Raw genomic sequence first — 24,994 nt, forward strand, 5'->3', positions numbered from 1 at the left:
AATAAAGCTCTGTGAGGGCAGCTGCTTAGAGAGCGTAAGATAGGGGAGTAGGGGCTGGTATTACAATACTACTCCTACTATGAACCCAATAATGAAAAAAAAAAACAATCAATTCAGTTTATTTCTATAGCGCCAATTTACAACACACGTCATCTCAAGACACTTTTCAGTTCACCAGATCATCCAGTCAGATTGATTCAAAGTTTTCTATCTAAGGAAAACAAGTTGATTGCTTCGACTTGAATGCAGTCCCTCACACTAAGTATGCTTGTAGCAAAAGTGGAGAGGAAAAACTCCCTTTGAACCTCCAGCAGAACCAGGCTCAGTGTGAGCGGCCATCTGCTGAGGCCGACTGGGGTTCAAGGAAACAGAAGCAGACATAGAAAAAGAAGCATAGATACAAAAAACAGCTGTAAAAGGCGGCCCTGTCCAGGAAACACACAGCCAGGTGCGAGCCAGCTCACATGTCAGAGAAACAAGACTACACTTAAAAACAGGCTGATATACAACATCTAGAAACAAAGGTGTTGATGGCAGCAGCACAGCTGATATTTCTCTCCAGGATGGAGTCACAGCCAAACAGGAACAGACCAGATGAAGCTACTATGAGAAAAAGCAGAGAGAGCAGAATGTTAGAGATTGAACTAATAGATTCTGCAGAGTGGGAGAATAGAGATAGAATGAAGCAGAATGATGAAAAAGGGGTCCCTATGTCCTCCAGCAGTCTAAGCCTTTAGCAGCATAACTATAGAGATAGCTCATATTTTCAAAGACTTCGAAGGATCCAGTCCAGGTAGAGCAGCCCATGAATTCGAACACAGCCCATGAGAACCGTTGTCCCGCTGCAGGGCTTCTATGGGATCTATTGGAATGTGAAGAATGGGATTCATTCATTGAATTCTGTTAACACTGTAGTGCCACAAGGGGGAGCTGTCCTCAAAGATGTGGAGATCATCAGACAGAAATAACAGCGACTGAAACCTGAACAAGCAAAGCTTTTATTAAGTCTGAACTCTCATTGTTTACCTATTTATCTGGGATTTTACTACAACATTATCCTGAAGCTGACAAGAGAACTGCTATAAATTGTTTATGTTTAATAAAGAAAAAAGAAAATATAGGTTTTATGATACAGAGAAATAACAAATGTGTTTTTTTTTATGAGAGTAGCCTATAATTACAACTATAAGTTAGAAATTAAAGAATTTAAGTACATTTAAGTAGCTTTAAAATATATACTTTTTATTTGTAGAAGAAATCCTGAACTCTCAGTGCTTCTGATTATGGTAGAATGACTGACTTAGAGGACTTTAAGGAGCTCAGAAGTCAGTTTTCTTAATACTTTAAGAGAAAATGGGTCCCTGGGGGCCAACAAATGGCGCCTCGCTCTCACACTCAGCTGCCAGCCCGATCAGCCTCTACTGATAATCTGAGCGTTTGTGACACAGTTCATTTATTTAAACATTTAATCTCAGATCATAAAGGTCTGATCAGCAACAGAAACGAGACAAAAATCATCACTGATCTAAAATAATGTTAAATGCAGGTAAAATGGGATACTGCTTTACTTCTGCTGCTGTTTATTCTGGGGTAACTTTGGGGAACAATTTTACTGGAAGAATAAAGCTTGTCTTTATTCTCCTGCTGATGCCTTTACTGCACCTCAGAGTTACAGTTCAGAAAAAAGGTGAAACACTAAAATGATGAAATATGTTCAAGAAGAGCAAGTAAAGACTTGAGGCATAAACTATGAACTTTATGCAGATGGGATTTAAAGTTTGATTTTTAATAGTTAGGACTTACTGAAGACATTTGAGGTGAAATAAATGTCTACAGCTGCATTAGATGACTAAATCTTTTTTTTTTCATATATCTGGATATTTTTAAACCTCCTTTCAGAAAGTTTAGATGAGGGAATTTGTTTATTAAAGTTAAACACATTTGCCTTTTTACCTTTTATCCTCCTTTTCTTCATTTTTCTACATTTAAAGCTGCTTCCTGCTTCCATTTCGCTTCAGTTTCTTCAATGTGGCCCATAGTTGTACAGCTCTCTATTAAATCTGAGGATCTCCAAGCAGTTCTAATAAGAATAAAATGTTTTTTGGGAACTGCTGTTTATTATGAGCTGAGATGGTTCACACATCTAATGACCGAGGCCCAGCAGAGACTGGACCTCCAGGAGCAACTCAACCTTCCAGAGGAGCAGGAGGCCATTTTCTACACAACAGTCAGTCGGTTGTCTGTTCATCCATCACTTCACTGTTTGGCTCATCTTTAAAACAGAACAGGTCCAACCTGCATCTGAATAAAGATGATGAGGTTTGACCTTCCTTCCATCCAGGACCTGTACAGCTGGAAGGTTAAATACAGGAAAACTAAACTCTCTGCTGACCCACATATTCTGGACACAGACTGTTCAGACCTATAACTCTATCCTGGCAGTATGGGTTCCTGTCGCTATGCCTCCATCCTCTCTGCCATTATCCCTGCTCAAATGGGTAATACTTTAGCTGACCTGTCAGCCTACATGGTCCTCTGTTTTTTACCTTCACACATGTACAGGTGCTGGTCATAAAATTAGAATATCATGAAAAAGTAGATTGATTTCAGTAATTCCATTTAAAAAGTGAAACTTGTATATTATATTCATACATTACATACAAACTCATATATTTCAGATGTTTATTTTGTTTAATTTTGATGATTACAAATGACAACAAATGAAAATCTCAAATTCATCATATCAGAAAATTAGAATATTACTGAAGACCAATAAAAACAAAGGATTTATAGAAATGTTGGCCAACTGAAAAGTATGAACATGAAAAGTATGAGCATGTACAGCACTCAGTATTTAGTTGGGCCTCCTTTGGCCTGTATTACTGCAGCAATGCGGCGTGGCATGGAGTCGATCAGTCTGTGGCACTGCTCAGGTGTTATGATAGCCCAGGTTGCTCTAATAGTGGCTTTTAGCTCTTCTGAATTGTTGGGTCTGGTGTATTGCATCTTCTTCTTCACAATACCCCATAGATTTTCTATGGGGTTAAGGTCAGGAGAGTTTGCTGGCCAATTAAGAACAGGGATACCATGGTCCTTCAACCAGGTACTGGTAGCTTTGGCACTGTGTGCAGGTGCCAAGTCCTGTTGGAAAATGAAATCTGCATCTCCAAAAAGTTGGTCAGCTGCAGGAAGCATGAAGTGCTCTAAAACTTCCTGGTATGTGGCTGCGTTGACCCTGGACCTCAGAAAACACAATGGACCAACACCAGCAGATGACATGGCACCCCAAACCATCACTGACTGTGGAAACTTTACACTGGACTTCAAGCAACGTGGATGAAGTGCCTCTCTTCTTTTCCTCCAGACTCTGGGACCTTGATTTCCAAAGGAAATGCAAAATTTACTTTCATCAGAGAACATGACTTTGGACCACTCACCAGCAGTCCAGTCCTGTTTCTCTTTAGCCCAGGCAAGACGCTTCTGACGCTGTCTGTGGTTCAAGAGTGGCTTGACACAAGGAATGCGACAGCAGAAACCCATGTCTTTCATACGTCTGTGTGTGGTGGTTCTTGAAGCACTCACTCCAGCTGCAGTCCACTCTTTGTGAATCTCCCCCACATTTTTGAAGGGGTTTTGTTTCACAATCCTCTCCAGGGTGCGGTTATCTCTCTTGCTTGTACACTTTTTTCGACCACATCTTTTCCTTCCCTTCGCCTCTCTATTAATGTGCTTGGACACTGAGCTCTGTGAACAGCCAGCCTCTTTAGCAATGACCTTTTGTGTCTTGCCCTCCTTGTGCAAGGTGTCGATGGTCGTCTTTTGGACAACTGTCAAGTCAGCAGTCTTCCCCATGATTGTGTAGCCTATAGAACTAGACTGAAAGACCATTTAAAGGCTTTTGCAGGTGGTTTGAGTTAATTAGCTGATTAGAGTGTGGCACCAGGGGCCATCAATTTTGAACCTTTTCACAATATTCTAATTTTCTGATATGATGAATTTGAGATTTTCATTTGTTGTCATTTGTAATCATCAAAATTAAACAAAATAAACATCTGAAATATATGAGTTTGTATGTAATGTATGAATATAATATACAAGTTTCACTTTTTAAATGGAATTACTGAAATCAATCTACTTTTTCATGATATTCTAATTTTATGACCAGCACCTGTATAAAATCTTCCAACCTCAGGGAAAGTTTGGTCCTCTTTTCGGTCCAACAGAGCTCATGTTCTGCCTCTTCAAAACATTCATAATTCTTTGCATCTTTTCTGATTCATTTTCTCTCATTAGCATGCAGACGAACATAGAGTCCAATACCAGTTTTTAAAAATCTTATATTTTCAATTATTTGGATGAAAACTGTTCAATTATACACACACACACAAAAAAAATTTGAAAATCAAAACCTAGGAGAATGACAGATCCCCATTTTAAAAATATGCATCAGAAATCATCTAATGTGAGCTAAACTGCACTGGAAAAAAAAATAAAGCAACTATTTCTGGCATTTTCTTCATCATATTTAGTAACTTTAACACACTTTTTTCATGTAAAGATGGAAGGACATAAAACAATTGTGTTAAAGTAACACAAGTTTTTTTTCAGTGTGAATAAAATGTAAAACCACACCAAAAAAGCACAAAATAAAAACAGCAATACCTGCTATGAAAAAAATAATGCATCCGTTTTTTTTGGCATTTACTTAATCATATCCGGTTACTTTAACACAAGTGTTTCATGTTAGGAAACGACATAAATCAATTGTGTTAAAGCAACTAAATGTGATTAAGTAAATGCCAAAAGCATTATTTTTTTCAGTGTGAATATAATTTAACTGACCAAAAAGGCTTATTTCTATATCACTGAACTGAATTGATTGAGAAAATAAGAAAACTAAATTTTACCAACCTAAACCAAACCAGGAAAGAAAAAAAACGAACGGGCTTAAACCTGAATTAATAAAACTAAGGCTAAACCAAACTAAACGGAGGGACAATTCGTTTTCTGTTTCGAGACCAGAATTTCCGAGCAGTCTTTGAACGCAGCAGAGGCAGATAGAAGCTGCGGATGAAGAAGCGCTCTCAGTTAGTTTATAACGGCAGAAGAGTTCAGGTGGAACATCTCCAAATTGCGCGGTGACTCCAGGATCCGTCCTGCTTCTACCTGAGCTCAGATTAACCCAGAGATTCTCCTCAGACTCAGGAACCTTCTGACCGGTGAGTTTAAACAGCCAAACGGCTGAGATGCGCTTCCTGACGCGCTGCAGGCGCATCGCTATGAAGGACCAACTCTGCCATATTTAAAAATAAATACAGAAATAAATAAATGCTCAATAAATGTATAAGCATACAATTAATTGCCAACAAAAAAGTGAGACATAAATGTATATAACTCTTAATTAGCTTCTTTATTTATTTGCCTTTGTAATATTTACCTTATTTATTTTTCTGTCCTTCATAATCTTCAACTTTATTTTTTAATTATTTATATTTTTAAGTATTTATTTATGTGCATGTTATAATATTTTTGTCTGTTTTATTCTTCCTTTGTATTTTTTTACCTTAGTCATTTCTTCGCCGCTGTTTATTTCTCTCTGCCCTTTTTACATTTCTCTCTGCCCTTTTTACATTTCTCTATGCCCTTTTTACATTTCTCTATGCCCTTTTTACATTTCTCTCTGCCCTTTTTACATTTCTCTATGCCCTTTTTACATTTCTCTATGCCCTTTTTACATTTCTCTATGCCCTTTTTACATTTCTCTCTGCCCTTTTTACATTTCTCTATGCATTTCTGTCTCATTATGCAAATGAGGAGGGGGGTGTGTCCTAGAGAGTCAACTTCTGCTCATTGGTTGGCTTGGCGGTCCATCTTCTTAACTCTCAGAGCTCAGAGTACTAAGTTAAATGTTCTCTTTTCTGTTGCTGTTGTTCAATAAAAGTACGTTTTAAGATAATTTGAGGCGAGAACCTTATACTTTTAAGCATCACCATATGGCCCATTCACAGATTTAATGCGTAATTTAAAAGAAAATGTGACGAACTTGAGAGGACCGTGGCAACCAGCGGAGCTCCGAAGCTGACGGCAGCCAGGTCTAACCACAGCCCATCTGCAGCGGCCCTCTCTCGGCATAGCCGTGTGTGAAGCGTGTTGGTTAGCATTTTACTACATCGGTCGAATCTACAGGAGGAGAGTCTGATGTCGAGTCTGAAGTCATTAGAACTTGAGTAGGGACTTTGCCAAACTTTGCCAAATACAACAAAAAATCGCCATCATAGCCTGGCTATAGACCTGGCTGCCATCAGCTTCGGAGCTCCGCTGGTTGCCACGGTCCTCTCAAGTTCGTCACATTTTCTTTTAAATTACGCATTAAATCTGTGAATGGGCCATATGGTGATGCTTAAAAGTATAAGGTTCTCGCCTCAAATGATCTTAAAACGTACTTTTATTGAACAACAGCAACAGAAAAGAGAACATTTAACTTAGTACTCTGAGCTCTGTGAGTTAAGGAGATGGACCGCCAAGCCAACCAATGAGCAGAAGTTGACTCTCTAGGACACACCCCCTCCTCATTTGCATAATGAGGCATAAATACATAGAGAAATGTAAAAAGGGCAGAGAGAAATAAACAGCGGCGAAGAAATAACTAAGGTAAAAAAATACAAAGGAAGAATAAAACAGACAAAAATATTATAACATGCACATAAATAAATACTTAAAAATATAAGTAATTAAAAAAATAAAGTTGAAGACTATAAAGGACAGAAAAATAAATAAGGTAAATATTACAAAGGCAAATAAATAAAGAAGCTAATTAAGAGTTATATACATTTATGTCTCACTTTTTTGTTGGCAATTAATTGTATGCTTATACATTTAATGAGCATTTATTTATTTCTGTATTTATTTTTAAATATGGCAGAGTTGGTCCTTCATACATCGCAGCTTCACACAGCTGGGATTTATTATTCATCTGCTGTTCAACTTGACTTAATAAGTTTATCCTGAATTAATATTTGATTTAGAATGAATGAATGTTTCCTCTGATGCATCTTTGGGTTAATCAGAGTTAAACATCTCTGAAGGTTGAATGTTCTGTTTTTCCAGTAGCTTCTAGTTCTGTTGGTGGTTTTAATGTTTCTGAAAGTTTTTCCTATGATAACATTGGAAAGATCTGATTCTTATCATGGACACTTTAGATGATCCTTGAAGCTCCAGAGTCACAGAGGATCCTCTGTGATCACCATGGTTTCATCAGAGAGGGTTACATCTGCTCTCCTCTCTGTCAGATTCATTATGAGGCAGATTTTCTACATTTAAATGTGATTTTTCAATAAGATCAACTGGTTTGTACGGAAGAGGATTAGGGCCACTGAAAAAAAAAAATTAACTGATTTTTAAATTTCATTTCAGTTTAACATGGGAAAGAAGTCAGAATTCTGACGTTTTTCTCAGAATTCTGACTTTAATCACAGAATTCTGACAATAAAAAAGTCAGAATTCTGAGAAAAAAGTCAGAATTCTGACTTTTTTCTCAGAATTCTGACTTTTTTCCCATACTAAACTGAAATAAAATTTAAAAATCAGTTAATTTTTTTTTTTTCCACTGGCCCTAATCCTCTTCCGTAGGTTTGTTCTTAGATAGAAAACTTTGAATCAATTTGACATGATGTTCTGCTGAATTGTGTAAACTGCCTTGAGATGATGTGTTGTGAATTGGAGCTATATAAATAAACTGAATTGGATTTTTGAGTATTTAGGGAACATTTAAAAACCACACACCTGCTCTGTTTAGATGTGAAATCTCCTTTATTCAGATAACTTGTAGATGTATTTTCTGATGTGTTTGATGAACCTGCAGCAGATTGATTAAAGCAGGATCAGAGTCCCTGTGTGACGCGGCTGTGGGGGAAACCTCCCCTCATTGTCTCGGCCTTTCCTGTTCTGGAGGTCAGCATCACCCCCTCTGCCCTGCAGTGTGACTGCTGCTTCCTGCATTCTCTGGGTTGTTTTCCTCTCAGCCTTGTGTCATTGTGTTACCTGTTTACTGCTGCAGGAGACCATCAGCAGGGTTATAAACTGGAAAATCACAGAATAGATAATGTTTGCAGACAAATCTGATTCGGAGTGAAGCCCTGAAGGCATCACGCTGTGTGCAGGAGAGCAAATCTGTAGGCAAACAGAACAACGTGCAGAACTATGCAGAGGTTAATTATGTGAGAAGAGGTTGAATCATTGCAGTTTTGTCCGTGCACCTGTTTTTGTTTTGGACCTTGTTTGTTTTCCCAAGATCTTCAGCAATTGTGTCATTAATGACGTAAAAATCTGTAGAAATATCAACTTATAATTATTAGATAATTACATTATCACATTTTTTTCCCACTGACTTGCTGGGTGTGTGGAGAGCCTCTGGCTGCAGTTTGCATCAGTGCATATGTGTGTGTGTGTTTGCATGTTAGGTATGTCAGGCAGGCTTGGCTCCTGTCAGGATCATGATGAATTTGTTTCAGAACAATCATGGATGAAGCTTCTGTCTCACTGGCAAAAGCTTGAAACGATTCTCAAAGACCAAGAAGCTCTAAGATCTGGAAACACTAAACGTTAGGCGACGATGAAGATGAAGGTCTCTGAGGTTATCTGCTTATCAGCAGCTCAAGCACTTAGCATGGTGAGCGCCTGAGGAGTCGGCATACGGGGTTAGTGGAAGTAAAGAAGCCAAAGCTTTATGAAGTTATTTGTCTATGAAACAGTTGCAGCACAGACCTAATCGGTAACCCATGGTGAAATAATTCAGTGAAACAAAAACAGTGTCCAGAAGATTTATTTCACTTTATTACACCTCATGTGTAACTGAAGTTAATATATAAATTAAAACCAGACATAACAATAAAGAATAATAATGATTAATATATTCAAGTCATTTATTATAAAGTCAAAAATAGAAGCTTAATTTTTCCACCTTTGTCTCCCACATATTTACCATCTTAATACTCAAGCTAATACATTTATTAATATGTAAATAATTGTAGCTGATTTTATAAAATGGGTCTTAGATTGAAGTGCAATAATTTTTATTTTTATTTACATTTTTGCTATGGAAGAAAAACAAAAATATTTTGTATTCCGAATTTAGCTTTTTGACATTAAATTGTGATTTTTAAACTGCAGCAGTAGTAAAGTCAAACTAAAACTAGGAAACACCTCCTTTCCACGTGATTCCCCCTTTCTTTATCATTCCTCCTATCCATATGATTCCTTTCTCCTTATTGTCATGGTTTTGTTAAAGTTTTATCTCCGAGTTTTCATTGGTCTTATTTTTCATTCTTGTGTTCTAGTTATTTTTGATTGTTTTTAAATTCTTCGATATTTCTTGTTTGCCCTCTTGTGTCAGTCTCCTTCTTCTAGCTCCCTTCTTGTCTCCTCTGTTCACACCTGCTCCCAATCTGCTAATTATCCTGGTCTTTGTTTCTCTCTCCTATATATCCTCCTCCTGCTCAGTCACTCTTTGCTGGTTTGTCGTCATTACTTTGTCTCCATCTTGTTGTGAGTATTCCTGGTTTTCAGCATTTTTTGAAATTTTGAGGATTTATGATTTTGGATTTTTGCTGCTGTTGAACTTTTGTCATTAAACCTTGAGGTAACCACCTCAAGCTCATGTATCTGCATTTGGGTCCTGTCAAATCACCTCCCTCTGTGACACTTATGATGCCTCCTCTCCTTGTGATTCCCCCTTTCTTTATCATTCCTCCTCTCCTTATGATGCCTCCTGCACCTGAAGCCTCCATATGGCAGAAAATCAGCTTTTTTTTGCACAGACCGCAGGAAAGGAAACAGGATCAACCAAACAGTGAGTTTTACTCGTAGGCTCAGATGTTTTGAATAACGTCCAGTTTTGGATCTGAATCATATTTCGTTTAAAATAATCTGTATATTTTATTGCTAGAAGTTAAAGATTTTCTAAACTATGAGCTGATCTTCCCATTAGGGCTGCCACTAATGATCATTTTGGTAATTGATTCATCTGTCGATAATTTTTCCAATTAATCCATTAAGAATTTAATTGCAAAAGTCTCTGGATAGAAACTAATCACACAGAAATGTATTTTCATCTTAAATGAGAAGACTCTATATACTGTAAGTTTTATAATTTTGGCATAATCTATGAGCTATGGGTTGGAGAACAGAGATTTTTGCTTATAAAAATTTATGATAAATTAATATTCACTCTTTAGGTTTAGCAGGAGTTTAAATAAAGGTCAGATTTTTTACTATTTTAGACAATCAGCTGTGATCATTTGGAAAACTTGCGAGTGGAATATAACAAGACTTTAAAAGATTATGTAAATAAAAGATGTAAAAACAAAAAATTAACTGCAAATCCCAGCATATATGGGCAGTGAACTGACCACCAATCTGGTGTTGGTGAGAAGAAAGAAGGCAGACAGGCTGGTGCCAGAGGAGCAAACAGGAAATGAACATGTCTGCTGATATTTCTGCATCATCTCACATCAAGTCATGTGAACTAAGCGGTTATTCAGACAATTACTCTGAAGATTCACCTGAGTTAAAACGTGTTGGAGTTTGTTCCATATTCCAATATACTTAAGGTTAATAGTTCATCAATCTCAGTTTCAGCTCACAGACACTAAAGCTTTGATTGTTAAGACCTCCACTTCCTTGAAACATTAAATGGCTTTGCTGGCAGCAGGTTTCTATATATTTAAAGCAAAATGCATCAACAGATCAGTTAATTAATCTGTTTAACCTTCAAATATTCATGGTATTCCTCCTGCTTTCTTCATGGATACGTCATGGAGTTGATCTCTTCCCATGAACTGAGTCGTAGATGAGATAATTACCCAGCAATGCTTCCTAATATCAGTTTCCACGCCGCTCTGACGGTTCCTTTTGGCTGCTTGCAGTGTATTTGTCTTGGACACAGTAGGAAGTCGTTGCACGACACTTTGCTTCTCCTCGGCTGTTTTTCTCCAGGCCGTCCTGTGGCTCTCTGCTCTTCCTCCTTCCATGTCGCCGTAGAGGAATTTGACAGAGGATGAACTTTTTCTGCTCTGACAGAACAATCATAAATGATCCAGAAGTCATCAGGATCTGCAGCTTCTCCAGGCTGGTTGCTGGAGGATGTTTCCTCATCCTGTTGCTGAGTTAACGTCACATCATAAAAATCAGACGGGCTGAAAACTAAACAAACAGACACCCACATGAAATATGCAGACATACTGATGCTGAGGAGCCCAAAAATAACATCCTTCTAATCTTCATCTCCAGATGTTACATCATTCATTGAGTCCCGCTCCTCTTCCAGCTCATAGCTTGAAGATATGTTCCTGTTTGGCTGTGACTCCATCCTGGAGAGAAATATCAGCTGTGCTGCTGCCATCAACACCTTTGTTTATAGATGTTTGACATCAGCCTGTTTTCCAGTGTGGTCCTGTTTCTCTGACTGTGACTAACTGGATGTGCTCTCTTCATCCTCTGACATGGGAGCTGGCTCGGAGCTCGTCTGCCTGGCTGTGTGTTTCCTGGACGGGGCCGCCTGTGGAGCTGGTTGACAGTTGCCTTTTGTATCTATGCTTCTTTTTCTATGTCTGCTTCTGTCTCCTTGAACCCCAGTCGGGCCTCAGCAGATGGCCGCTCACACTGAGCCTGGTTCTGCTGGAGGTTTCTTCCTGTTCAAAGGGAGTTTTTCCTCTCCACTGTCGCTACAAGCATGCTTAGCGTGAGGGATTGCTGAAGAGTCAATGAGTCGATGCAAACAACTGGTTTTCCTGAGATAGAAAACTTTGAATCAATCTGACTGGATGATCTGGTGAACTGGAAAGTTCCTTGAGATGACGTGTGTTGTGAATTGGCGCTATAGAAATAAACTGAATTGAATTTTGTTTGAAATATTAATTTTGATTCTTCTTCCAGTTCTTGCCCTGCTTTTCTTCTCTGTATTTAAACTCATTTGGTTCCTGCTCTAGTTATTTAGGTTCCTCTTCGTAAATTTTCAGTGTAGTGACAGTTGTTTCCCTTCCAATGTCTTCAGCCTGTCCTGTCTGTTTTTTTTTTGCTGACTGTCTCATGTTTTGTCTTCATTTGCCTCATATAAAGTGTGTTTCTGCAGATGTTTTTATTAATGATAGGCAGCATCTGTGTGAAATCTGATCAATGCTGCATCTGAAACGGGTTAAATGTCGCCGTTCATCAAATTCGACCAACTTCCTGCAGGTAAAACGAAATGAAACCAATTATCAAGAGAAAATAAAATCAAATAACATCAACATTAACAGAAAAGATTTTAGAAAATAGTTTACAGAAGCAGCCATTCAAAGTGGCCCTTCCCAGTCAAAAGCCAGCCGAATGGCGGCAAAATCCACTCCAACTTCAAGCCATTGGCCTTCTCCTGGGCGTCCATATTTTTTTACTCTGACTCCACCCTTTCACTGAATTACAGGGTCTGACCAGGAGATAAGGCTTCTCTATAGATCTGTCCACAAAAAATGTGAATGGCTACTACAGTAGATGGAATGATCCATGATTTAAGTGAACTCCTATTCACAACTGCATTGCATTCTGGGGGATGTAGGCAGAGGAAAGGATTTAGTCTCAAACTCTCACAGCAAAGCAAAGTAAAATTGCTGCAGTTTCAAAGCTCCAACCAACTTAAAACTATAGAGGAATTTTTTTGCGCGAATTCTGAAAAGACCCGCCCTCTCCAACAAAAAATGCACATGCACAACCCTGTACCCGCTCCCGAGAGGGAACACCTATTAAAAGTGTGTGAGCCCATTTCTCCTCGTGCAAACTCTGTTTGAAGGTTGCCGTTTGCTTCACTCATACAAACTTACCTTCCAAAAGAAGATTTGTAATTTTTCGACTATGTTTTTAACCATGGTCCTTATTTCAAATGGCTGAAACAAACAAAATAAATCTATAATTTTTGAATATAGACTGATAGTAAAGGCTTACATCGTGATATGTTTTTCAGCCATAACACACAGTAATGACTACTGCCATGGTTTTCTATGGGTTAAGAGACGTCGCTGCTTAAACAAATTTGGTTTAAATCAGTACATGATGATGAAGTCACATTCTTTAAGCTCTAGTTCTATAGAAACAGTCTCAACAGTCTCCTGCAATGTTAAGAGGACTCCCTGGTTCAACACATGTGAGTTAAACGCCTGAATTATATGTTATGTATCCAGTCAATCTCTGCAAAACTCTGCCTAAACTTGATCTTTTAACCCTTTATAGACAAGTTTCCATTTTTGATCACTTCCATACACTTATAAATTGACACCTCAGTGAGGTCTAGAAGCACAAGATCTATATCCAGCCATTCAGTAAACATCCTGCTACATGGCTGTATATCTTATTTTGGCATTTGACTAATTGATGAGCCCCTGAATGATAGATTACCTACTGTGGAATTAATTTGGAAAAAAGGTTAACAAGAAAAAAAGGTAAAACGCTAATTGAAAAGTTAAAAGGTAAAGTTAAAAAATTAATAAGCCTAGTTAACAATTATATTCAGGTTAATAAACTAAAAGATGTAAGTTCCAATATCAGCATTAATACCTCTAAGGTTATGTTGTAGCAAAAAAAAAAAAAAAAAACTCTTAGAGGGTTTTTCATGAATTTCTTATAAAAGCACTTTTATTATTATTCTTTATATTTTCGGGCAAGTTGGCGTTTCTTGTTTTTACATTGACATTAATTTTTGCCATCAAAATATCCATATTTTTTTAACGTTTCAGAGGTTATAAGCTCTTGTCCTGGATTCCAATAACACTATTGGTTTGAAATCTTGATTTTCAAAGAGTGCCGGAGATGACTCTAAAATTGGCAGCACAGTTGTCCTCAAGGACCAGACCCCTGTGACCTAAAGCCTGCAGGTTGCTGTTCTGTCAGATCAGCATCCCTATAGTCAATACACATGCGCAAGACGTCAGATTTCTGTTTATCCCTTTAGTTTTGTACGAAAAATAGACTTTAAACTACCTTGACAGGTGTGTATTGATTTGGTCATGTACAAAAAACAAACAATTTAAGGTGAGATCACCATACGCTTCAAAAAACACCAAAAAGTAAGTAATTCAATCGTTTTTTTGTACATGACTACAGAATGCATGCTCGTTGAGGTAGTTTAAAGTTCATTTTTGCACAAAACTAAAGGAATAAACGGGAATTGACTATGGGTATGCTGGTCTGACGGGGTATGCTCATCTGACAGAACAGCGGCGGGTTGTAGAGGTCAGGGTTTGGGTCTTCTGCTCTTCTGCATCGAGTTGCAAGTTGGAAACTTTGGTTAAAGGTTTATGAAATCATCCAGAAAAGGACGGTTTAAGGCTGGTTTAAAACGACATGTGATTTAGATGAAGGTTTAGATTTTTACAGATTGAACAAACATCCAGATAAGCAGTTTAAAGGAAAGAGGAGTCATGTGTTCACGCTGTGGGAGTGACTCAGCGTGACTCGTTTGTCCGTTCGCTGCCGTAGAAGTGCGTGCTGTTTTTTTTTCTTTTCTGGTCCATCCTGCAGCCGCTGTTTGTTCTCAGGAGCAGAGTAGATGCAGAACAAGTGTTTTTGTTGTTTTTCCTTCCGCTGCAGCCGTTTCCTGATTGTGTGAACAGGGTCAACATGATGGGGTCAGGAAAAACAACAGCTCCTCTTTATTAGCCTGTTTTATTGTCTTCATCTTACATGAGAAATAACTGCAGATAATGGAAAGAAAACTGCAGGAGAATTTTTTTTTTTTTTTCTTTCATTTTTCTCTGGGTAAATATTTGCTTTACAGAAGCTTCCATGAATAGAAACATGTGGCTGGTTTGATCTCAGAGGCTCTGGGTAACAGTTGGTTTTTATATTCATTCCAGTATCAAAGTCAAAAAGCTGCAGGGAGCTTTTCTTTCTTTTTTTTTCAACAGTTCACCGCCATCAAACAGCTGAAGTGTTAAAAAAAACTCTAAATCACGTCAGAGACCCTGCATCACACTGACAACACCAAACCACAACACTGCAAAATTGCATTTAATGCTCTTAACTTCCATATCAACTGTTTACATTTGATCACTGCTGCACTTTAAGAAATGGAAATGTCATGAGAGCTGTACAAAATAAGTTTTCGTTTTGTATAGTCTGAGAACTGAGCACTGTCAGCTTCAGACAGGAAACAGGGAGAAAAAAAACAACTTATTATTCCAACAAAATGTGTTCCAAATCAAGTGCAAATTACTGAGCGTGCTCAGAAGGTCTGAGCGACACACATACAGAGCGGGTCGGACCACCCAGTCGGGCTTACATCAGTGTCTCAGCCTCAGAGGACACAACAGCTGAGCGACGAGCCATTCCTTCATCAGCTGAGGAGGTGCTGCTTGGGGTCAAAGGTCAAGGCTTGCACAGGCCCCCTGGGGGCCAGAACACTGGAAGGAATTGACTTTGAAATGTCCCTTTGAGACCCAGAGAAATCGCTTCTTTTAGAGGCGACATTGATGAGGAAAGAATCTCAGTTGTTGGAGCGAAATAATTCCTGTTGTGCATCTATGCAAACATTTCTGTGCTGAAAAGGATCAGGCTGGTATGAAGGCGAATAGAATCCTTTAAAGGAAAAGTCCGGTCACATTCAGAATACAAACTTCTGAAAATACTTTAAATATGAAATTATTCCCTCCTGTTCAATAAATGATCAGTGTTTTTGATTCAGAGTAATTTTCATGTGAATGTGCTTTACTGGAGGCATCCATGTCTGTCAAAGAACACTACTGCCACCTACTGGTTTGTGACGTCACGGTGCGGTATCGGCTGTTGATCAAGTCCCAGTGCTGTATCTGGTGTTTGTCACAACGCGCTATTATCCAAGTCATCTTGAAAACATTCTTCTTCCAAATGTTGGCTACATATTACGGGTTTTTTCTCTGGCCAGAAGTTCGATGGCAAATCCTCCCTCTTCAAGTTGGCGATCCAACGACCAACCCGTCCGTGGAGGATCAGGAATCAGAAAGGTGGAATAACTCTTTATTTTCACTTTTACCCGATGTATTCCAGCTGCCATGCACGTGGGCATTGTCAGTTTCACTATAGCTCTGGTGAATTTCAATGGTGAAGTCCTCTGGAAATCTTCAATAATTGTTGTTGATTGCAGATGTGTCTAGTAGTTCCCATTGATTTAGCTTGGAAAGCGGGGAGAATGGCGCTAGGCTTACCGCACCGTGACGTCACTGCTGGAAGATGGCAGGAGGGAGGGGCTACTATATTTGGGCAAAAATGGCCGCTCCCAGACTCAGTGATTGCGAAGAAAAATATTTTTATTTTTTTACTGATTAACGCTAAATTCAGTAAATCACCGCAAACTTATTCGTTTTAGGTATAAATAACAATCCATTGATTATTCCTGCTGACCGGACTTTTCCTTTAACTTTCTGTTGATCCATGGGGTTGGCAGCATCATGCTGTGGGTATGCTTTTCTACAGCAGAGATCAGGAAGCTGTTGGAGTTAAATCTGGGGTTAAAGTCTGAACGTTCAGCCTGGGTTTACATTAAACTGTTCTCATGTCTTAAAGGTAGGCAGTGGAAGTCCAGACCTAGACCTAGTAGAGAATCTGTTGACCTGAAGACTGATGTCATAGATGCTCTACATCTAAGCTTATTAACGTATTTCCGCTTCAGTATCTTTACAGAGTTTAACTGTTGGTTTTTATGCATGTTGCGTAACTTTAAAAACTCATCTTGGATGCACAGCGTCTGCGTCGCTTTAGTTCCTTGCTGTCATCAAATGAAACAAAAAAAAACTCAGCATATCGACTATAACTAAAGTTTAGGAATGAATCTAAAATTCTATGTCTGAATCCAACAAAATAATTTCTCTCAGTTGAAAAGCCCACATCATCAACTGTCCACCGCCGTGCCTTAGCCTTGGTTTGACGTGTTTGTGCTGATTCATTATGACCAAACATCTCCGCTTTGGTCTCATCTGTTCCAGACAGTCTTGTCCATTTGTTAACCTTCCCTGCTGCCATCTTGTTTTATCAGAGGAGAGGGTGTCTCCCTCATCCTTTCAAAGCATCCCGACTGGTTCAGGGTCATGACCTTTAACCTGGTAACTAAGGCCTGTAGACTCTGAGGTTTCTGCCCTTTCCTCTGAGTTTCCAGCTAAATCTGCTTGATGTTCCATCCTGGGAAAGGTCTGAAATATTTTCCTCTGTTTAAAGAATAACTTCATGATTTGATGGAGCTTCTAGAGGCCCATCAGCAGACTATCAGACGTCAGCGGCTGCATACGGTTATCAGCCGCATTAACCACGGTCCAGGCTAGACATGAGTTTTTTGTATTAAAGGTTCACAGGATGGTCTCCTCTCATCACAGCCAGACTTGGACATGTCCCAGAATGTGACTCATTAACAGGTGGAGCATTTAAAGCTCAGAATGATTTAGTTCTCTCCTCTGGCAGCTTTAACGGGACCTGAGTGATGTACATTAGCACCTGTGGAGCCTGAATGATCAATAAAAGCTGAGATAAGATTTCTGCAAAGAAGGCTGCCACAGAGGAGACGGATTCATGGCACCAACCCCAAACCAGCACTGATTCTTCAGAAATTTCCAGTCTGTTGAAGGGATTTTCCTTAAGATTTCAGGCTGTTTAATGATTGAGGGAACTTCGGCTTTCGTCTGTTTTCAGAAACCATTCAGCAGACTTTACTGCAGGAATGAGGGTGTTTTACTGGGTTTTTGCGCTGATCCAACTGCGCGCGTTGGTTCTCCTTAGATCTCATGGGATCCTGAGTCTGAGATGGAGACAAAGCAGTCCAAACACGATGGGCTCTGCTCGGTTTCTCCGGCTCTGCTTCAGCAGCTTGGAAAATATTTTTCTGCTCATTTTATTCCAGCTGTCTGAATTCTTGATCTCTATCCATTTTTTCTCATCTCAATGTTTTAGATCCATCACTGAGCGACCCAGAAACCCAAAAACACACCAACATCTCTGAATGAGTTGGCACACCAGCAGCATCCTCCCATCAGCTCCCCTATCAGACTCTATTGTATCATTGTGTTTAGCAATGGGCTAATTAATGAGCTGCTTATCTGAACCGAGGCAACAATAATCTTTTTCTGTCCAGCCGAGCGCTTCCTTCCTCTCTGGAGCCATCTGAGCAAACCAAGGGGCTGGCGCCGAGGGACGCCAACTGTACACCCAGCGGACACACACACTCACATACTCATTCTGCTATATATAGTGAGGACCATTTGTTGACTCCCATTTACTTCCATTGATTTTCAGTCATTGTCAACCCTTTCTATGCCTTAACCTTAAAATTAACCCTAAACCTAACCATTACCAATGCATATCTTTCCCTAAAGGCTGGTTATCCTCCTGCAGCAGTGTGTCGCAGTGAGCTTGTCGCAGATATTTTTGATTTATGCCCAATATTGATATATGTTATTCCAAACTACAATGCAAGAAGGTCAATCAGGAACTAGCTGTGGATCTAGATACGGCCGAGGCGGTGAGGAAGTGGGGGCAAGTTTTTGCGACAACGGAGGGACATGAGGGCCAAAAAGAGCGGGGATCCAGGTGGAAAAAGGGTCCCAGCGTTCTCACGCACCTCGCTCTTCTAGCTGCTCCATCTTCGCAAGTCATTTTCCACAATGGCGGTCATACAAACAAAACAAGCGGGGAAGGAACCAAACAGGAAATATGTATAGTGTAGAGCAGATGTAGATTTGACCAATCAGAGGCCTCCTGTTTGCGGCACTGTCTGCGGTTGCCTACAGTTTGGGAGAGCTGCAGCAGAGTGTCTGCGGCAGTGGCTGGGGCACATTTGCATTCACTGCGACACAAGCAGACGACATGCTTTCTGAGTAAATCAGCCTCAATCCTAACCATAACCAATTGACACCTTAGCACTAAACTTCACCATTAGCTAAATAGCATGTGAGGACCGGCAAAATGTCGTTTCTTTGCACTTTACAACTGGTCTAACCCTAACGCCTAACCCTAGCCTCAACCCTTTCTCTGCCCTGACCCTGAAAATAAACTGAACCATTACCAGTGCATACTAACCCTAATGTTAACCTAAACTCAGTCACACTTCAGTCCTGAACCCAACTTTTACCAGAAATGTATAAACGGTCCTCAATTTGATGGTGGAACCAAAAACAAATGGTCCTCACTCTGATGCCAAAACAGGAGCAGACAGATTTAAACACCCTGAGAATGAGCCAGGCTGATCCCAGTGACTGTTAGCAGATGTCATAAAGCTAATCCTGGGCTTCTGTCTAAACTTTGGCTGATTAAAGGTCAAAACTACAATTATGATCTACAATAAAAGATCATTTAATAAAACTATACTTAGAAATGTATATAAATATGATATTGGACGAAGGAACATTAACAGCTTAAATAGGTCAGACGACAGTTTAAATCAATGGAAACAATCAGTCTGACTTTTGATCAAGACTTTTTTTTACGACATTAGATTTGATTGTCTGCAAAGGGAAATTATTTTTCCACAGGGCAGCTCCCAGACTCCAACCCCACCAACGGAACAATGCAGCACATAATTGTAACATGATTACATCCCATTATTGTAACATGAAAATGCAGCATAAGAGTACAGACAAACCAAGCCCTCCTCCTCCTCCTCCTCCTCCTCCTCCACATGCATCCTGAAGGTAGTAGGTGATTCCTTTACTGGGTTAGTTGGTAACTTTGCTGTTTACGTGGCGATGTGTATAATTAGCTTATTGTTGAGTTTAGAAAGGCTGAACGTGAACGAAGGCCGATGATTTTGCCAGCAGTGCTGGTTCCGGGTTTGATTCTATTTCAGGTTTTAAGAGCGAGCATGTGTCAAAAACAGGTGGAGCAAAACACCAGAACAGGTGGATGATGCTTTGATACAGTGACAGGAGACACGGAGCTACATAGAGTCCTCCTGGTTTACCAATAGTTCATAACTCTGCTTTTGAAAGTCTTCATTTATTGATCAAATATGAGGTCAGTAATGAACTCAAAGCATCCGTGGCTGAAGGACTTTTTATTTTTAATCTACTTTAAATTATTACAGAATGACTCAAATCTTTGCATATTCGAAAACGTCAAAATCACTAAATTATTTATAGTCAATCTTTCAGATTGACTTTAATTTTAGTTCTAATGCTGCTTTCACACCGGACACAGCAGGAGCAGCAAAATCGCTTCTGCTGCTTCATTTTTGCTGCTTGTACCAGTTTAGTTCTGACGCGCGGCTGAAGCAGCTTTGCTGCTCTGGCTGCGCGGTGCAAAAGTGTGTCTGACGCACGTTGGGCGGAGCTTCACTGTCCTTTCTCTGCCTTGCAGCTATATTTACTGTGATCAGTGGGAATAAAGTAGTTTTAAGATGTTTTAAAGTGAGAAAATCCACCTGAAAACTTAATCAGATGCCTTGAGATGACATTTGTTGTGAATGTGGTGCTATATAAATAAACTGAATTGAATTGAATCAGTGCAGTCAGTTCATCCAGATTACCATCCTGCCTTACAATATTATTTCTGTCGGAGCCGCTCAGACCCCCACATACCAGCGGTGCGCCGACAGTAGGAATCCCATTCCACAGCAGCCTCTGGCCGGGTCGCCTCCTCGCGGTTCACCGCGGCAGCTGGTAGGTGTTTTTCATCTAAATAATCCAAACTGCAGGCAGCAGGATAATAAAAGCGAACATATTATGCCGGCAGATTTCTGCATTTTAAGTTAATTTATGCATCAATAAACTGTTTCAGAGGAGTAATCACAGCGCTCTGTGTCATCAGCGATGTGTCTGTCTCTCTGCAAGCTCCCAGATCAGCTTCTCTGATTGGTTGACGCTGCGCGTCGAGCAGCAAAAGTTCAATTTATCCACCTCGAGCAGCAGCGCGTTTGCGGCGTGCTGCTTCACTTGCTGAGCGCTGCTGGACCTTTTGCTGTGCTTTGACGCGCGTCAACCATTGACTTTGCATGTAAACTCGCTGCGCCTGCTGCGTCTGGTGTGAACGTAGCATAACTTGTTCCAAGACTTTGGTGAGCCTTTAATGTTCTTATTTAGGTTTGCTGGTGAAGATTCTCAGTCATCCAGGTCATAGTCAATCCAAAAAAGTTAAAAAAACAATCCACTGCATTTTATTTACAAGTTTGAAGACGTTTCGCTTTCCATCCACGAAGCTTTTTCAGTTCAAAATGTCAGAAATAGCGTTGAGTTCGAGGCTTTATAGATTATTTATACTTATTTAGGTCATTAAACTTGGTTAAATACTAGATTCATTTACTTTAGTTCTATTGCAAAAGAATTAGCAAACAGCATACCTTTGTTTTGATAAAGAAAATAGTTTTTAAGTTTTTGACCTACAATGATTTGCACAAACCTTTCTAATCGAAATCATATGTATCTGTTTCAAGATTTCCTTAAAATAAATAATAGTTTCCTCAACCATTTATTTAGGTGAAACACAGACAGTTTAATTAACTTGACAGAGAGGATCAGCAGTTTTCTGTAGTTTGTGAAATCAGTTGTCAATTTTCAGATTTATCAATATGTTATTTTGTTTTATGATAAAATTGAATCTCTTTTTTCCAGTTTAATTACAAAATTCTGCAGAGAAGCTGGAATAAAATATAATTTTAGCTGCGGTCTGGTGCAAAAGAAGAGGAGTAACTCGGTTGGCTTGCAGACCCATAAACCAAAGCTGCCATTTATAGAACACACACACAGCTAACAATAATACATAAATACTGTAAGCGATTGTTTCTTCACACATCATGCATCACTGTCTGCTCTCTGCTGGGCTCCACTTTGTCTGCAGACGTATACAGAGACACAAATCACTACAAGGACGCGCAGAGTGGGTGTAAACATCTGAACAAACAGACAGCGTGCTCCCCACGTCCTCAGAGGACAAGTTTATTTGAGTCACCGCGGGACAATGCAGCTGACAGAAGGGACTTTATTTTAACACCATTGTTTCTTCTGGGTGCAGCTGTAGCGGAACAAAAGAATGAAGGTTTGTTTAATATTTATGCTGCATGTTGGGTTTCTGTAAACTCACTGTGGGTCTACAGTCATATGCATGGAAGAAGGTCTGATGGAAGATTTCAGTTTCTTTTCTAAACATCTGAACCAGGCCTGAACCATGGAGAGGGTGGGAGTGGGTCTCTGGACCAAGGTTCCAGGTGCTCCATGACTCCAGGGGCATCATCGGCTCCTCTCACCATCACTGTCTCCTGTAGGGCTGTCCTGTCTGCCACACTGCAGGACTAAAACAGTGAGATTTAGATCTGTTACTACCCCATTCATCCCAGAAGCACGAAACGTCCTGTGCATCCTCCAACTGAATAATAAGAACCAGATAGCTGAAAAACTGCGCAATAACTGTACTGAAAATACTTCTTTTTATACTTCAAACATTTTTGAAGACTTTTCTGAAAGAAATGGATACGTTTTCATTCTCTCCATTGTATTCTGTGATGTCATCATCCGGCATGCTCAGAGCGGTCACAGTAACGGTCGAAAGGCTATTTAACTGTATTGTTGTTTTTCATTTTTTAGAATATGCGATATGTAAGTGTCAGATTTTGGTTGTGGTTTAGAGCAGCGGTCCCCAACGAACGGGCCGTCGGTCATTTGGTACCGGGCCGCACAGAATAATTTATCGACGATCAGAGTCTGAGTGATGTTTTATTTTGAAAACTTATAAAAAATTGCGGTATTCTCTCCCAATTCCATCAGTCGGTGCATCTGTGCCTCTTGACACAGGTTAAGACTAATCCTATCTATCCTATCTTTGTGAAGCAGGATTTACTGCGGTTACAGCGACCAAAACAAAGCTGCGGAGCAGACTGGACATCAGGAGCACACTTCGTCTGTCATTGTCTCCGATTACGCCTAGATGGGACCGGCTTGTTTTATTTTTATGCTGTTTGTATTTGATTTTATGCCAGTCGTATCATTTTACTTGATCATATTTACCTGCTTGGCCGGTCCGCGCAGGTGTGTGTGTGGGAGGGTGGATTTGAATACGATCAAGTAAAAAAAAAAAAAATCTGTGTGCACATGCGCAGGATGGATTGTGCTTCCGGGACGGATCGGGGAGTGCCAAGATCATCACTACTCTCTTGCACAGCCTTGTAAAATGTGAGAACCCCTGTGTGAGTGGGTTTGTTTCAGATGTTGTGGCAGAACGGTCCCTGTCGGACACAGAAAAGTTTTCCATCCATTGAGATAACCCTATCTGCTCTCTGACAAACTCTGTGCTATCCCTTCCCTCTGCTGCACAGCTGCGGATGCTGACGGTGTGTGCTTGGGTCACGACCTCTGGAAATTTACAATCTTGTCCTCTTTTATGTCCATGTTTGGGACCAGGTTGTTGTCTCTCTGCTGCTGCCCTCTTGCTCTTTACCTTGATTTATCATCCCTGTGCATGTGGGATCATGTGCCAGTGCAGTTATCCGGTTTTTTTCTTGTGTTGATGCTGTTTGTTAACAGTGTGAACCGCTACGGGCCGATGACACAACCTTGAGGAGGTTATCCTGAGCTAACTCTATAGTTATGCTGCTATATGTTTAGACTTCTGGAGCTGCTCTCTCTGCTTTTTCTCATAGTAGCTTCATCTGGTCTGTTCCTGTTTGGCTGTGACTCCATCCTGGAGAGAAATATCAGCTGTGCTGCTGCCATCAACACCTTTGTTTATAGATGTTGGAGATCTGCCTTTTTTTCAGTGTAGTCCTGTTTCTCTGACTGTAACTAACTGGATGTGCTCTCTTCATCCTCTGACATGGGAGCTGGCTCGGAGCTCGTCTGCCTGGCTGTGTGTTTCCTGGACGGGGCCGCCTGTGGAGCTGGTTGATAGTTGCCTTTTGTATCTATGCTTCTTTTTCTATGTCTGCTTCTGTCTCCTTGAACCCCAGTGGGCCTCAGCAGATGGCCGCTCACACTGAGCCTGGTTCTGCTGGAGGTTTCTTCCTGTTCAAAGGGAGTTTTTCCTCTCCACTGTTGCTACAAGCATGCTTAGTGTGAGAGATTGCTGAAGAGTCAATGAGTCGATGCAATCAACTGGTTTTCCTTAGATAGAAAACTTTGAATCAATCTGACTGGATGATCTGGTGAACTGGAAAGTGCCTTGAGGTGACATGATGTGAATTGAAACAAAGAGTATAAAGCAGGAGATTTTTATTTTATTTTAATTGGACTGACTCCACCTCAGCCAATTAGGAATAAAGAGAGAAGTTTCATTATTTAGCCAAAATAAAGAAAAACATTTTGAGTCGAATCTGAAAGATGTTGCCTGATTGTGACTTAGGCTTTTTAAATGAGCATTTTCAGCAGTGTGGTCGAAAAACATTCACCTCTGGTGTAAATACTTGGAGTATTTGGGGGAACTCGTACAGATCCAGTGATGGAATGAGGTTTACTGCTTAAAGCAATTTATTATAAGGTGGGTCAGTGCGACGGGGTGGTAATCATTTAGGCAGGTTGCAACACATGTTTTGACTTTCTTCTCATTTTCATTCCAAGCTATCAGTATGTTGATACTTTCTTTAAAGGTTTCCTGGTCATTAGTCGTTCATTTTTATTTTTTTTAAGCAACATAAGCTGTTTTTAGTCTTTCTCGTGAGAGGTTTGGAAGGTATAGACTGTTTTTACTTAGCAGAACAATAAAGACAAACTTTGTTCAATCAGGTTGATCCTAACTGAAAACATATGGATGTCTTTAGTCCGATAACATTAATACGAAAACTGAATTAACTGATCTGGGAGGCTACTCTTTTGTTCTATAAAATCCTCAAAGTCATTAGAAAAATAAAATTTTTTTTCTTGTTTATGAAAAGGTTTTATCTGTTATTAAAGAGCTTGAAGTTACTTGTCAGCGAATTTAGTTTCTCAATCTGTTTTCGACTGTGATGTAAATTATTTCTGTTTTCATTTTTGCAATCTTAAACTTTGACCCTGTGCAACAGAGCTTTGTTTATGCCCAAAGGTCTGATGCT

General features: G+C 39.8%; 1 protein-coding gene across 2 annotated transcripts in view; it reads left to right on the top strand.

The window, feature by feature from the left end:
• Nucleotides 1-5,042: 5,042 nt before the first annotated feature.
• Nucleotides 5,043-24,994, top strand: part of si:dkey-49n23.1 (semaphorin-3D) — a 145,056-nt gene continuing 125,104 nt past the window's right edge. The window contains exons 1-2 of one of the 2 annotated variants that reach the window (XM_038296696.1): nucleotides 5,043-5,219; nucleotides 21,814-22,011. The gene's annotated coding sequence lies outside the window, so the exon portion shown is untranslated. The remainder of the gene's footprint in view (nucleotides 5,220-21,813; nucleotides 22,012-24,994) is intronic. The other variant, XM_038296695.1, reaches the window with a different exon arrangement.

Source organism: Cyprinodon tularosa, unplaced genomic scaffold (genome assembly GCF_016077235.1).
Source record: "Cyprinodon tularosa strain WSP-4 unplaced genomic scaffold, ASM1607723v1 ctg375, whole genome shotgun sequence".
Classification (NCBI taxonomy): domain Eukaryota; kingdom Metazoa; phylum Chordata; class Actinopteri; order Cyprinodontiformes; family Cyprinodontidae; genus Cyprinodon; species Cyprinodon tularosa.